A 16048-nucleotide genomic window follows, 5' to 3' on the forward strand; every position below is an offset into this window, starting at 1 on the left:
AATCAATAAAATATTAAAAAATATACACTTTTTATTTTAGATGTTTTAGGTTTATAGAAAAGTTGCAGAGATAGCATAGAGAGTTCTCCATACCCTTTGCCTAGTCTGATCTGTTAAGATCTTACATTACTATTGGTCACAACTGATTAGCATATATTGATAGGTTATTATTAACTGCAGTTCATACTTTATTTAGATTTGTATAGTTTTTTTTTTAATCCTCATGCGAGGATATTTTTTCCATTGCTTTTCAGAGAGAATGGGAGAGAGAAACATCAATGTGAGAGAGACACACCGACTGATTGCCTCCTGCATGAGCCCCTACCCGGGCTGGGGATCAAGCCTGCAACCAAGGTACGTGCTCTTGGCTGGAATTGAATCTGGGACCCTTCAGTCCACAGACTGATGCTCTAACCACTGAGCAAACCCAGCTAGGGCAGATTTCTTTAGTTTTTACTTATTTTTTTTTTCTGTCCTAGGGTCCCATCTAGGATGTTACATTACATTTAGCATTTGTGTCTCCTCAGGCTCCTCTGTGATAGTTTCTCAGACTTTCCCTATTTTGTTGACCTTGACAATTTTGTACAGTACTGGTAGGTTTTGTAGAAAGTCTCTCAGTTTGGGTTTGTTTGATGTTTTTATTATAATTAGACTGGGGTTATGTGTTGGAGACTGCAGAGGTGGTATTCTCATTATATAATTGCAAGAGAATGTGCAGTCCGTATGACTTATCACTGATGGTTATCACTGGTGACATTAAACTTCATCACATGCCTGAGATAGTGTATGTCAGGTTCCTCCCCCTATAAAGTTACTGTTTTCTTTCCCTTCCTTTCCATATTTTTCTCTTTGGAATGAAGTGAGTATGTACAGCCTCTACTTAAGGGGTAGGGAGTTATGCTTCACCTCTTTGAGGGGCAGCATTCTTTCATAGGGGGACTTGTCTTTTCTCTCCCATTTATTTATTCAATCATTTATTAATATTGGTATGGACTCATGCTTATTTATATTATACTTTGGGTTATAATCCAACACTATGTTATTTTCTTGCTCAAATTGTTCCAGCTTTGGTGATTGTGAGCTCTTTCAGCTGACTTCTGTGTCCCTTTTACATACCCCTATTGTGCTTTTTGAGCACTACCTTACTATATGGTATATTAAGATATTCCAGGTTCATCCTATATAATCTCTGCTCCTGCCTTTTGTTCAAGGTGAATGATATTAGGAACCAAGATGGGCGCCTGATGTACTTCTTGCTACAGCATTATCATTGATTCTAGGCTCAGAGGAGAGGTACTTTCTTTTTTTTTTTATAATCTTCCCAAGAGGATTTTTTAAAAAGTATATGATAACACCATTTTCTTCCTTATATCTGGCATTTACTTCCTGACTGCTCACTACTGTAAAAGATTATTGTTGATGTTATTTGTTCTTCGGTTGGCAATTTCTTCCTTTACCAACATTCTAAACCAGTGCTGTTGAATAGAAATATGATGCAGGCCACATATGTAATTTTAAATTTTCTAGTAGCCACATCAAAAACTTAACCCCCCCAAAAAAAGGTGAAATGAATTTTTTAATATACATTATATAACCTGACATATAAAATATTTTATTATCCCTGGCTGGGTAGCTCAGTTGGTTAGAGCATCATCCAGATATGCCAAGGTTGCAGATTCAACTTCTGGTCAGGGCACATATAAGAAGCAACCAAGGAATGCGTAAATAAGTGGAATGCCTAAATCAATGTCTGTCTCTGTCTCTGTCCCTGTCTCTCTCTCCAACCAATAAATTAAACAGAAATTTTAAAGTCTTTTATTAATTCAACACCTAATCAATATAAAACTCTTCATGAGATATGTTGCATTCTTTTTTTGGTATTAAATCTTTGAAACCTTGCGTGTATTTTATACTTACAGCACATCTTCATTAGGAACAGCCACATTTCAAGGTTCTTGGGCTACCATATTGGACAGCACAGTTACCCAAGACAGTTTAATAGTTTATGAGTCTTTCCTTGAGAACAGGAACCTTGACTTACTGTAATTATCTTCCATTCCCAGCTCTAAACAGAACAGCTTAAGAAATATTTATGGAGCCTTATTTTATGTGTGAGGCCCTGTTCTGGTTGCTCTGAGAATCACAATGCATAAACATGGTTTCTATCATCAAGGAATTTATAAGTAAAATGCACTTCTAAGGAAATATTTCTTAACTACTGTGCAAGGGAAGTATAAATATTTCTCTGACAATTATGAAAGCTAGAGGACATATGGAAATGTTTTTTATTTATATTTTCTAGAGAGCAAGTGATATCTGATTAATGTATTCCAGAGAAAGAGCGATAATATTTTAGGAAGGAATTTCAAAAATGGATAGTCTAGATATACTTTCCCATATCCTATTTCCTTCAGGCAGCTGTACTGTCAGATGTTCTCAGTGATCAAAATATAAACAAAATAAGATAGGTAAATGTGCACAGTTTTCTGTCATGTTTATATGCTCTCAATATTTTAATAGTAAAGTTTAAGTTTCCTCAATTGCATCTTAAAACTTTTGAGTACAATTCTGTTTAGTCTTGGAAGTCATTTCAATGATAAGTATATAATATTTGTAGTCAGTTACTGATTACAAATGATATTTCTTTTTTTGGTCAATTTTCTTTTAAAAAAAATTTTACTGATTGATTTTATAGAGGGAGGAAGGGAGAGAGGGAAACATCGATTTGTTGTTCTACTTATGTATTCAATCATTGGTTGATTTTTGTACGTGCCCTGACTGGGGATTGAACCTGTAACCTTGGCATATCGGGATAACACTCAACCCAGCTGAGCTACCCAGCCAGACCAATTTTCTTTTATTTACTTGTTATAAGGGAGCTGAAAAACAGCCACATTAAAAAAAGATATAAGTAATGTTGCCTCTGTGTAAAGCCTGGAAGAGATGGATATGTAAAATTTGAATACACTGAAAAATTTAAGATGTCATAGTTTTATCTCTTCAACTTCAGGGTGTTTAAAACAAATCATTTTTTTTGCAAATGTTGTGAAATATTAGTGGAGCAGATAGCAAATCAGCTGTGAAAATCACACAAGAAACACAAGACACAAAATGACCTTCAGAAATAAGCGAAAAGTGCGTGCAAAGTAACTCAGAACTGAATGACTCACACAGATTAGACGATTAAGGTCCAAATCGACTCTAATATGAGAAACTACAGTGCTGTTGAGTCAGCCCTTCCTGAAAATCCTTTTAGGCCAGAATTTTCTCTACATATACATTCATATTTTCTGACAAACGGAAGATATACTGGCTCAGAACAAATTGTTATTTTATAACAGAAAACATAATGAGATCAATGGAATCTTGATATTAAAAAGTGCTACAGCATCATGATAACCTGACGATTAATTCAGTGACACCTTATTTCCTCAATAGATGTATTCTTAAAGCTTTATATAAATTCAACCATATTTAAGATGACACATGAGAGTTTGTGATTTTTTAGAGAAGGTATTATTAATCCTATTGTAGAGGGATAGCTTAATTTTCATTTTTAGGTATTCTTTTAATAGGGCACATTTACACTGGTTTTCTCTCCCAGTAGTTTAAGTAAAAAGAAAAGTTATGTTTAGGTTCTCTTTTTGAGGTCCTCTAGAATGAAAATTGCAATGTTACCAATCTTATAAATCATTAGTTACAATGAAAATAAATCGGAATATTGAAATTTATTCCTTTCTATTTTTGTTGTTGTTAATCCTCACCTGAGAATATTTTTCCATTGATTTTTAGAGAGAGTGGAAGTGAGGGAGGGAAGGGGGAGAGAGAGAGAGACAAACATTGATGTGAGAGAGACACATTAATTGGCTGCCTCCTGTACGTGCCCCAATTGGGACTGGGGATCAAACCTGCAACCCAGGTATATGCCCTTGTCCGGGAATTGAACCCCCACCCTTCGGTGCATGGGCCGACACTCTAACCACTGAGCATGCCGGCCGGGGCCTTTCTTCTTTTATTTTTTTATTGATTTTTTTGTTGTTTTTAGAGAAAGGAAGGGAGGGAGAGAGAGAAACATCAATGTAAAAGATACAGCAATCATTTTCCTCCCATACCCATCCCAACCAGGGATCAAACCTGCAACCTAGGTATGTGCCCTGACTGGGAATCGAACCGCAGTCTTTTGGAGCACTAGATGATGCTCCAACCAACTGAGCCGTGGCTGTATTCCTTTCTATTTTTAAACATTCCATCAGAACTGGTCACAGCAGTTGGTGAGATGATTCCAATCACCATCAATAGACCCCTTTTTGTCTGTCTACAAACAAACAAACACCAAAGAACAAAAACCCAACAACAAAACTCAATCTGCAGAATGTGATTCATCAACAGCCCCCAACCCCAAAGAGAAACCAACAGCAAGATACACAACTAATGATGCCATGTAGTGACATTATTACATATAAAGGAAAGTACTTAAACTAGGTCTCAGTTTTAACTTACAAAATGTGGCAATAAAATAATGAGATTGTGTGAAAGAGAGATTTAAGAATTTGGCCTTTGAGAGAGTTTTAGGAGGAAAGTTCTAAAAGTATTCCGAGGGATAGAAATTGGAAAAAAAGGTATTTAGTCTGTTAAAGTTTTCATTCTCTTTTTCATTAATTTGTTTGAAAAAAATCCCTAGTTGTCTATTGCTTTATCATCACATTATTGTCTCTCATATAGCTAAGCTTAGCTACAGTGATGTTAACAGAGGCGGACGCCATACAACCTTTTCATGGAAAAGAACATCAGTGAGCTGTTAAGGAAAAAGCTGTCTTTTATGGGAACTACAAGGTGGGGAGGACTTTTACCTGAAGCAGAAGAGGTGATCACAGGAGGGCCAGGAATGAAGGTTATTAACTTCTTAAAATAACTCTCTGCCGACAGTGCCTGCAAGCTATTACCTCGTGGTAAAAACCCACCCACCATCACTTTGTCCAATGCAGTAGGACACATTGGACGCAGAACCTGTTATGTGTCGGATGCCATGGTAAACACACATTATTTAATTCTCAAAGCATCTACAGGTCTAGGTATAATTATTCTCATTTTATAGCTAAGGAAACCTGAGCCCAGAGTAACTTGATTAAGCACAAGGATTCGAAAGTGTGTGTTTGTCTTATTTCAAACCCCACCTTCTTTCCTTGCTGCCTTCCAGTAGGTCACCTATGTAATTCCTCATTCATAGAGTGCTAAACTTTGCTTGGCTTAAGTGCTGGTCCGCCATCTAAACCCACCATCAACGAGAAGAGTTTGAAGAGGAGAGCTAATTGGTATGCTGGAGAGTGCATAGAGTTAGAACTAAGGAGGCCAGATCCTATCAAGTCCAAGGGCCTGGCAAAGGGTTGTAAATGGGGACCCCAAGAGGGTTAGAAGGCAGGTAGGCACGGCATGCCAAAAAACAAGGATAAAAAAGCTTAAGATGACACTTTGTCCTAAAAAGTTCCAAATGGCCTGGGAAAAGTGCCAAATGGCCTGAGTTCTGGAAAACAAAACTCAGTCCCAGTCCATATACTTACAGGGCTGTCCAAAAGTGGTGCCCATTTGGACTGGGGTAGGCTCTGCTGGCCTCACTACTTCTGATAACTTTCATCGTGTCTCCTTGTTGATGTTTTCTGATTACTTGGGGAAAGAAATGAATAAGTTGAATGCTATTATGAAGGTGTAAGGAAGTTATAGCTGTCATACCTTTGCAAATCTTGGGAGAGACTTTCAGTGATAGCTTCAGTTGTGTCTCAGAGTCATTGTTTCTCACTGTTGACTGTTTTTCTGATTTCTTAGGGGATTTGTAAATTGAATGCTATGATGCAGATTTAAGGAAATTACCCTACTTTTGGATCAGATTGCCAGTACAACATTAAAAAAAAAAAATTCTAGTTATTACCCAGTTAAAATCCAGTCATTCCCCACACTGTCCCCTTCATTGCTGTGCAACAGGTGGTCCTACCTGAAAACCTAAACTGTGTTCTGATCCAGTTTCTTATGGCTTTTAGTCACGAGGGAAACAGATCAGCACAATCCTTTAGAAACATTTCAAAGCACATGCCTTAGAAAAAACTTTTCATTATGAAAAATTTCAAACGTGCATAAAGTAGAGTGAATAGAATAATAAAGCACTGTTGACTGTTTACTTGACCCTGATGATTATCAATATTTTGCCAAATTTGTTTCACCCACCTCCCATTCTATATGGTTCCCCCTTCTGCCACAACCACCACTGGACTATGTTATAGCAAATTCCAGACATCATTTCATACATTTCAGGTAAGGGCTTAAAAAATAATGATGCCATTATCAAACCAAACAAGTTGCACAATAATTCTCCAATATTACCTATTATTCATCCATATTCAGATTTCCCCAGTTGTCTCAAATATATCTTTTTACAGCTAATTTGTTAGAATCAGGACCCCAAATAGGCTCAATCTAAATTGGTTGATATGTCTCTAATTGTCACTTTTTTTCTTTTTGTTAATCCTCACTTGAGGATATTTTTTTCCATTGCTTTTCAGAGAGACTGGAAAGGGGGGGGGGAGAGAAAGAGAAGGAGGGAAAGAGAGAGAGAGAAACATTAATGTGAGAGAGACACATTTACTGGTTGACTCCTGCATGCACCTCCATCAGGGGTGGGGAGTGAACCTGCAACCCATGTACATGCCCTTGACTGGGAATTAGTGTGCAGGCCAATGCTCTAACCACTGAGCAACACCTGCCAGGGCTGTCTCTCTTTTTAAAAAACATTAATAGATCTTATTTCCTAGAGCAGTTTTAGGTTTACAGAAAAATTGAATAGAAAGTATAGACAGTTCCCATCTTATCTGCCGCGCCCCCCCCCCCCCCCCCCCCCCCCAGTGTCCCACGTTATTAACATCTTGCATTGGTGCATCGGTGTGGTACATTTGTTATAACTGATGAACCAATATTGATATATTTCTAACAACTAAAGTCCATAGCTTACATTACACTCTTTATACTGTACAGCTCTATGGGTTTTGCCAAAAGCATGATGCCATGTACCCAAAATTACAGTATCATGCAGAATAGTTTCTCTGCCCTAAAAATCCCACATACTCCACCTATCTCTTCCTCCCACCCTGGCAAACAATGGCCTTTTTACGGTCTCTATAGTTTTGCCTTTTCCAGAATGCCATATATTTGAAGTTATATAGTATGTAGCTTTTCACACTGACTTCCTTCTCTTAACAATAAGCATTTAAATCCTGGCTGGTGTAGCTTAGCTGGTTGAGCTACACCAACCTATGCACTGAAAGGTTGCTGGTACAATTCCTGGTCAGGGCACGTGCCAGGGTTTGATCCCCAGTACAGGAGGCAATTGATTGATGTTTCTCTCTCCCCCTCTCCCTCTCTTTCTGAAGTCAATAAAAACACAGTTTTTTGGTTTTTTAAAAAAGTATTAAGTTTCCTTTGTGTTTTTGGGTGGCTTCATAACTCATTCTTTTGTGGTTGAATATTATTCTATTGCATGGGTTTATGACTATTTATACATTTACCTACTGAAGGACATCTTGGTTGCTTCCAGGTTTTGGCAATTATGAATAAAGCTGTTATGAACATTTGTGCACAGGTTTTTGTGTGGACATAAGTCTTCAACTCATTTGGGTAAATACCTGGGAGTACGACATTGGATCACATGGTAAGAGGCTGTTTAATTTTGTAAGAAACAAACGAATTGTCTTCTAAAATGGCTGTACCATATTACATTCCCACCAGCAATGAATGAGAGTTCTTGTTGCCCTACATCCTCTGGAGTGTTTGGGGGTCAGTCATTCTAATAGGGGGAAAGGAAATTCAAGGGCATGCTCCCGGGAGGGAGAGCAGCTGGGTCCTATGTCCTAAAGATTTTAAGGGTAGAGATTTTAGGGGAGGTCCCAGGGGAAGAGTTCAATAGACTACCCATTAGCTTTCCAGGTGTGTCCTTTCAGGATCGGGGGTCTCTACTGATTGATTCAATGCAGCTGGTCCTGAGGTCAGCCTTGGCTGTGGTGTTGCTTGTTTGGTTTTGCTGCTTTTCTGGGCTTGGAGCTGAAGTACAATTGAGCCTAGATGTTATCTCTAAGGATGAAAGATAACGGGGGGGGGGGGGGGGAGAAGAAGGTCAAACCGTGTGACCAACGATATGCTAGGGGCGGAAAGGTCACCCTGGGGATGAAGTCCCACCCTACAATTATCCTTTGCTAGGCATCCAGGGCTTTCCACCCTAGTGACCTACTATCCCTGGCCCATCATCCTTGCTCTGCTCATGTCTGTCTAACTGCCTACCACAGTACTATCTAGGTTTGTGTAAATACACTCTATGGTGTTCATACAAGGATGAAATCGCCTAACCATGGGTTTCTCAGAACGTTCCTTAAGTGGCACATGACAGGGTGTGGATCATGTGGTGACTCCAAGCAACATATTGCAACAATTGCTGTGACCACCAGGTGGCAGGCTGGTGCAGAATGGCAGCACCCACAAGCGTAATGATAAAACCATTTGCAGCAGGCGTTTCCTGGGTTCACAATGCGAGCCGGATGAATCTAGCATCTGTCACCTATGGACCTATAGCCCCAATTACCATTCCTCCCCATTTCTGCTTTTAGACCTTCAAACACAAAAGACTAAGAATGCTATCTCAGATAGTAGGGCTATTTCCTCACTATCTTAATAAGATCCCAGGGCCCCCTAGATAGACATCTAGAACTCATAGGAGTAAGAGTCTAAAAATTTTAGTCCTTTTGGAAAACTCATAGAGCCCTGTAATGAAAATTTTAAAACCGCGGGAGTGGTGATAGGAATTGTAAAGAAGGGTTTATTAACTCAAGTCCCTGGAAAGATACTGCAGTGCCCCCCCCCCCCCATTACCTCCCTTTTCAGTGTTTATGAGAAGTTAAAAGGTTTCAGTCTAAATTGGCTTCCAGTGGTCCATCTCTAGTTGGGACCCAGTTCTTTCCTCTTTCACCATACTCTTTCCCGCTTTGCAGTGATATTGACTCCAATAGTGGCATCCAGTGTCTCAGCTAAGATAAAACAACTTTTGCTCCCATATTTCTTCAGACTGGACAAAATCTATTTTTGGCTCAAACTGATCTGCCTTAAATGATCTCTAGGGGAGTGATGTTGTTTGGTTCAGTTACTGCCGCTGATGCTTGAATTTTCCCAGACCCAACACTATGCTCCCTCGCTCCACCCAGCTCTTGTTTCATGGCCCTACCTCTGACTCCATGCTCCATGCTAGTATATCTCCCTGAGGTGTGCTAGCTTATATCCTTGTGCAGAATTCCAACTCTGCCTTGTAAGTCCTGTCACCATGTTACTGATTAGGCTCTACTACTAGCACCCAGACTTCTCACCTGTACTACTCTTCTTCTGTTTCAAGACTCTTGGTGCTGTCACCATCAAGTCAGTTCAACTTTACTTTTGTTTTCTTAATGGAAACTAATTAACAGAAAATTCAAGAGACCCTACAGACAAACTCTCAGAACCAAAAAGAGTTTAGCAGGGTTGCTGAATACAAGATGAATATACAAAAATTAATGGTATCTTTTATACCATCCGTAATCCATTAGGTAATGCAATAAAAATAGCATTTATAAGAACAGCAAGGACTATAGATCTGACAAAGGACATGCAGATCTTTATGGAGAAAAAGTACAGAATGTTATTGTGGAACCTAAAACATGCCATGCCCATGTATGGAAACATTCAATTTCATAAAGGTTTTGATGCTCCCTATATTAATCTATAAGTTAAATGAAATGAAAACAAAAATGCCATCATGCTTTCCCCCCTGAAACTAGACAAATTCTAAAGTTCATATGGAAGAGTTAAATAGTCAAAGAACAGCCAAAAACAATTCTGAAAAGGAACTAGGAGAAGCACTTTACCTATTAGATGTCAAAATGATACAAAACTGTTTTAATTAAAGCATATGGTGCCTGGCTAAGATAGACAAATCAATAGAAGAGAAATGAGAACTCACAAATAGACTGAGGCATTTATGGCAAATTGATATAAATGTGATATGTATTAGAATTTCAGTGAGTGACAACGCAGAATAGCGATGGCTTAAACAAGATAGATGTTTATTTCTCTCTCACCTATTAGTCCAGAGGAACTCAGGGACCTAGACTTCTATCTCCTTGTACAACTGTGCATGGCCTACTTTTTTAAACTCAGCTAAGGGCTCAGGATGGCCTCTCCAGTGCTAGCCAACATGTCTGTGTTCCACCAGAAGGAAAGAGGCTAAGAATGGGAAAAGGCATGTCTCTTCCCTTTGGGGACATTTCCTGAAGGGTGCACACACTACCTTTACTAACAACTCACTGGCCAGAACATGACCACACCCAGCTGCAAGTAAGGCTGGAAAATGCAATTAACTCTGGATGTCCATGTTTCTGGATAAAAATTCTGTTACTGTAGAAGGAAATGGAGAAAGGATACTGAAGAACTAGAAATTCTGCTCAGCTGGCACTGCAAATCAGTGGAAGAAAGCTTCATTATTTAAGACGTGTTGGGACAGCAGATTCATATGGAAAAAGAAAATTAGATACCTTCCTCACATTGTACATAAAGGAAAAATTGAAATAGATTAACACCTAAATGTAAAACATAAAACTTTAAGAAGGCTTGAAGAAAACAAGAATATCTTTATGACTTCACAATAGGAAGAGATGGTTTTTTTAAAAACAGAAGACCCATAAAGCACAACTCATTAAGGAAAAGTCTGATAAATTTGTCCACATCATAATTAAAACTTTCTGTCCCACGAAAAGATAGAGTAAACAAAACCAAGAGACTGAGGAAGATATTTGTAACTTATGTTAAGACAACATTTTGTAATTTGTAACATGTCAAGCTTCTACGAATCTGTAACAATAAAAACCACCTAATACAAAGTGGATGAAAGATCTCATGAAGCAATTTATGGATGATGAAAATAGAATGACATTGAGTACATGCAGATACAGTCTGCCTTACTGGTAAAAATCCTGAGTGGAAGGATGCCTTCTCCATCACAGCGATGGTGGCTTCTGGAAGACAGTATCAACTACCTAGTGAGGGAGAGGAATAGGACTGGAGGAGAGAACAAGGGGGAATTTAACTTGTTATAGAGCTCCCAGTCCTGAAGTTAAAAAACACACGAAGGGACAAACCCAAGCCACAAAGGCCTCTCAGTAAGGCTTTTCCCAACTTCATTTGTGCACTCTCAGGTGGGGCCCGCTGAGCCTGGCCTCCACCCGTCTGCAGAGCGTCCCAGCTCCTCCCCTCCCTGAAGGCTGCACAGTCCCGGCCCTGCAAGGTCGTGGCTGAGGCGGGTGGCCCACCTTTTGCGCAGAAGCCCTGTGGCGCTCGTTCTCTTTCCTTTGCCATCGTATCTCTGTAAAGGGAAACACAGGAATCCCACCTTGTTTTGAAGAGGACCCCTGCTCATCCTCTAGTCCTGCAAAAAGGGAGTGTGGCCTTTCCCCCAACATCTTCTATAAGCTCTGTTACTCTCAGACTCTGGGGAGGAGACAGGATACCTGAGTCACTTTATTTTCTCTCTTGGCAGGCTGTCCTCTGGGTTAACACCAGGAATTCTTTCTTTCTTTTTTTAAATATATTTTTTTAAAAATTGATTTTTAGAGAGAAAGGGAGCAAGGGGAGAGGGGGAGAGAAACATCGGGATGGAGCCCAAAACCTGGGCATATGCCCTGACTGGGAACCGAACCAGCAACCTTTCTGTGCACAGGATAATGCCCACGCTGGCCAGGGCAAAGCCCAGGAATTCTTGATAAAGATGGTCATCAGGTAAAATTCTGATGATCCTTGATCTATAATTGTAAAAAATAAAGGGGAAAAAATTAAAAAGAAAAAAGGCAGTATGCAGTAATAAATTATTTCAGTAATTGAAAGATGCACCTGAAATGAAGTCCTCACTAATATCTGATTTCTTAACATATCTAGAGAGATGAAAGCATCATCTCTCTCTGAGGGACCACACTAAAGACTAGTTTGGTAGTAGGTGGTGGGGTGACAGGCCCTCTGGAACCAAAGTGTACATTTGGCTCCTGTGAAAGCAAGGAGCTGAGAAAAGCAACTGTGTGCCTGGGATGAGCTCACCCTGGGAGGGGAGCAGAAGCCAGAATGAGCGGAATGTGAATGAATGAACACAGGCTTAGGGTGAGTCTTGAAGTGGGGATTGCATGGAAAAGGAAATTAAACCAGGTTGGATGCGATATCAGAATTAAGTCTGAAGTCCAGAGGTGGGTAACCAAAGAGAGTAAAACTGGGGCCACAACCCAGGGATTTGGGTGTGTTCATGATTCATTTCTATTTTGTTTATTTCTGTTTCAAGTCCTTTTTATTTTTATACGTTGACTATTTGGCTTATATTCTAAATATATTATGGCTTATATTCTAAATATATTATACAGGTATATAAATATATACAGATTTATTTAATTACATGTATATTTTTATTCTTTTTTCATTTTACAATTTCTGTTTGCAAAAATCTGTAACTTGATAGAAGTTCAACAAGCAAACACATTTTAGCATCTGGAGGTAAATATACTCTTGTAACAGCTCCTGAGGCTTGACCGGGTAATACTTATGACCAAAATATGACAGTGGAAGAGTATGCGTTACTCAAAAACAAAATCTATTGAAGAATGGGTGGGAAAATTGCCTTCTGTGCCAATAAGGCTTAACTTTGGTGGAAATCACTGACCTCAAGGGTGTGTTGTATTTTGTGGGGGCAGACAGGATGTAAAAGAGCAGCTTTTGTGTTCTGGGTAGGCGGTGAGAGGGAAGTGGCAGTAGACAGCTTTGAGGGAACAGTAACTTGCCAGGCTTCTCCCAGGGTAGAGCCTGGCACTGACTCAGGAGTTCCCTCCCAACAAGGAGGTGGGTCAGTGGGGAAGGCAGGCACCTGGAGCAGCCCCGGGCTGCTAGAGCTGCTTGCTTGTGCACTCAGGGACCTCAGGTGCTCTCAACCTTTCTTTCTATTCTGCATTCCTCTGGGGCTTTCACCTTGAGCTGCAAGGTCTGATGCCTGTGTTGGGCAAAATGGAAGTGGAAGAGCCAAGGGCCCTCCCTCTGGAGGTGTTGCCTTTTTATTTAGGGAGAGAATGCTCTCCCTGCAGTCTCATTGTGCAGTTATATCACATCGCCACATCTCGCTGGATTGAGCCTGGAAAGGCATACTTTAGCTTTCCAGCCTCTCTCGACAAAGGAATATATGGCAGAGGGAGGCAGTAGAATCTACAGCGCTCATTTCTAAGGCAAGTAGGGGCTCCACAGGTGCCCCCAAACCAAAAGTGAACAATGAAAAGAGAAACCATGAAGTTAAAATGCGGGTGACAGAGCAAAGCAAAAGTATTAGGTCAATGTGACAATTAACTGTTGGTGTCTACATAATGTTGGCCGGGTTTTGAAATCTTGACACACAGTCTTGGCTCTGCCTCCTTTAAAAAACACACATTTGAAATTTAAATTTAGTGCTTAAAAAATTCCATATAAACACAGTTTAAAGACTCAAGTAATTCTACAAGACTTAGAAAACCAAAAGAAACACCAGCAGTCCCCTTCACCTTCAATGGCCTGTTTCCAGAGGAAGCCCTTTTAAACTGAGAATTTTCTTTTTTGGCATTTCTAGCTCAAGACTTATCTTTTCCATCGGCTCTCCACCTCTTCATTAAGGTCCTAACTAGATATCTTTCTGCGGCTGTGGTAATTCCGGACAAAATTTTTGGTTATAATTGTCATCGTCTCTGTGATAACATTTTTCTGGTATTATTAGCCATTTTTCTGTTTTAGTTTTTCTTTTTTTCTTTTAAACTGAATTTTCCTGTATCTTTGTATAAATCTTGTTTTGGTACAAAAATATTTTTGTTATGGAGCATTTCAACTATATAGAGAAGTAGAGAGAAGAGTACAATGAATCCCCATGTACCCCCATCACCCAGCTTCAACAGTCATCAAACCACAGCCATGTAAGTCCATCTCTGCCCCACATGCTTGTCCCCTCCTGCATTATTATTATTATTATTATTAATAGTAAAAGATACAGAACATAAAATTTACTATTTTAACCACTTTTAAGTGTACAGTTCTGTGGAATTAAATATATTCTCATTCTGGTGCAACCATCACTATCATCCAGAGAACTTTTTAATCTTCCCAAAATGAAACTCCCTACTCATTAAACAGTAACTCTAGTCAAGTTTCTCCCCAGCCCCTGGGAACCACCACTAAAAGGCACTTTCTACCTCTATGAATCTGACTACTCTAAGTACCTCGTATAAATGGAATCATACAATATTTGCCCTTTTGTGACTCGCTTATTTTACTTAGCATAATGTCTTCAAGGTTCAAACATTATAGCATGTGTCAAAATTTCTTTCCTTTTTAAGGCTGATTAATATCCCATTGCATGTATAGGCCACATTTTGTTTATCCACTCATCTGTCAAGGGACACTTAGGTTACTTTCACCTTTTGGCTGAATAATGTTTTTATGAACATGAGTGTAAAAATATCTATTTGAGTCGCTGCTTTTAATTCTGTTGGGTATATATCCGGAAGTGGAGTTGCTGGATCATATGGTAGTTCTATGTTTAATTTTTTGAGGAACTGCCATACTGTTTTCCACAGTGGCTGCATCATTTAACATTCCTACCAGCAATACATAAGGGTTTCATTTTTCCACACTCTCTACAACACTTATTTTATGCTTTTTTAAAAAAAATGACAGCCATCCTAATAGGTCTAAATTGGTTCCTGTATTATTATTATTATTTTAATAAGAATCTTTTAAAAATGTTTTTATTGATTTTAGAGAGAGGAAAGGAGAGGGAGAGATAAAAACATCCATAACGAGAGAGTCATTGATCTCCTCCCTATTAGGGATCGAGCCTGCAACCTGGGCATATGCCCTGACTGGGAATCGAACTATGACCTCCTGGTTCATGGGTCAATGCTCAACTACCAAGCCATGCCGGCCGGGCTAAGAATCTTTAAAACAAATTTTTTTGATTGATTTTAGAGGGAAAGAGAAAGGGAGAGAGAGAGAAACATTGATTTGTTGTTCCACTTAATTATGTATTCATTGGTTGAGTCCTGAATATGCCCTGACTGGGGATCGAACCTGCAACCGTAGGTGTAGGGTCGATGCTCTACACAATGAATTTATGTTCATTGTTTAGATCCATGTGATCTAATATGGTAACTATTAGTCACATGTTGCTAGAAGAATTAAATAAATAAAACAATGATCATAGTGACTGCTAGTATCACAAAAGGAGACATCCAGATACTATAAGTCTCCTGATGGAGCACAGCACCACCTAAGTGGTCTTGTCAAATTCAAATTAAATAAATTAAAAATTCAGTTTCCAGTTGCACTAGCCACATGTCAGATGCTCAATAACCTCATGTTGCTCATGGCTACTGTGTTAGGGTAAATATAGGACATTTCCATCAGCACAGAAAGTTCTATTGGACAATACTTTTCTAGATCTATTAATTCATTAAGGGTTGTGATATGGTGCTATTGTATTTCTAAGATTGATTTTACATTTACTAGCTGGAAAACTTCTATAAAGGTAAATTTCCCCATATCTACTATTTGGTCACCAGTGATACAGTTCATGTTGGAAGGTCGGGATGGAGTTCATTCTTTTAATGAGACTGATTCTATAAGTTATAAACTAATAAACCACGCTTATGCCAATATAATTATATAATTATTGTTTACCGTAGAGCCAACTAATGAATTATGGTTACACTATTTTTTATTTTCCCTTGAGTTTTTAAGTTCCTTTCCCTTTCATTGCACCACTTTACATCATTATAGTCTCAGTTTTCTCCCCGGGTCTATATCACGTTTATTCTACTACAATTCCTTTTTGCCCCTTGAGGCCTGTTCCTTGAATTCTTCTTACTGTTGGAACTTCTCTCTTCATTGCTCTCTTTCATTTCCCGGAATCTTATATCTTCCTTTTTCTTGCTTTATTTCATTGGTT

Source organism: Miniopterus natalensis, chromosome 5 (assembly GCF_054644295.1).
Source record: "Miniopterus natalensis isolate mMinNat1 chromosome 5, mMinNat1.hap1, whole genome shotgun sequence".
Lineage (NCBI taxonomy): Eukaryota > Metazoa > Chordata > Mammalia > Chiroptera > Miniopteridae > Miniopterus > Miniopterus natalensis.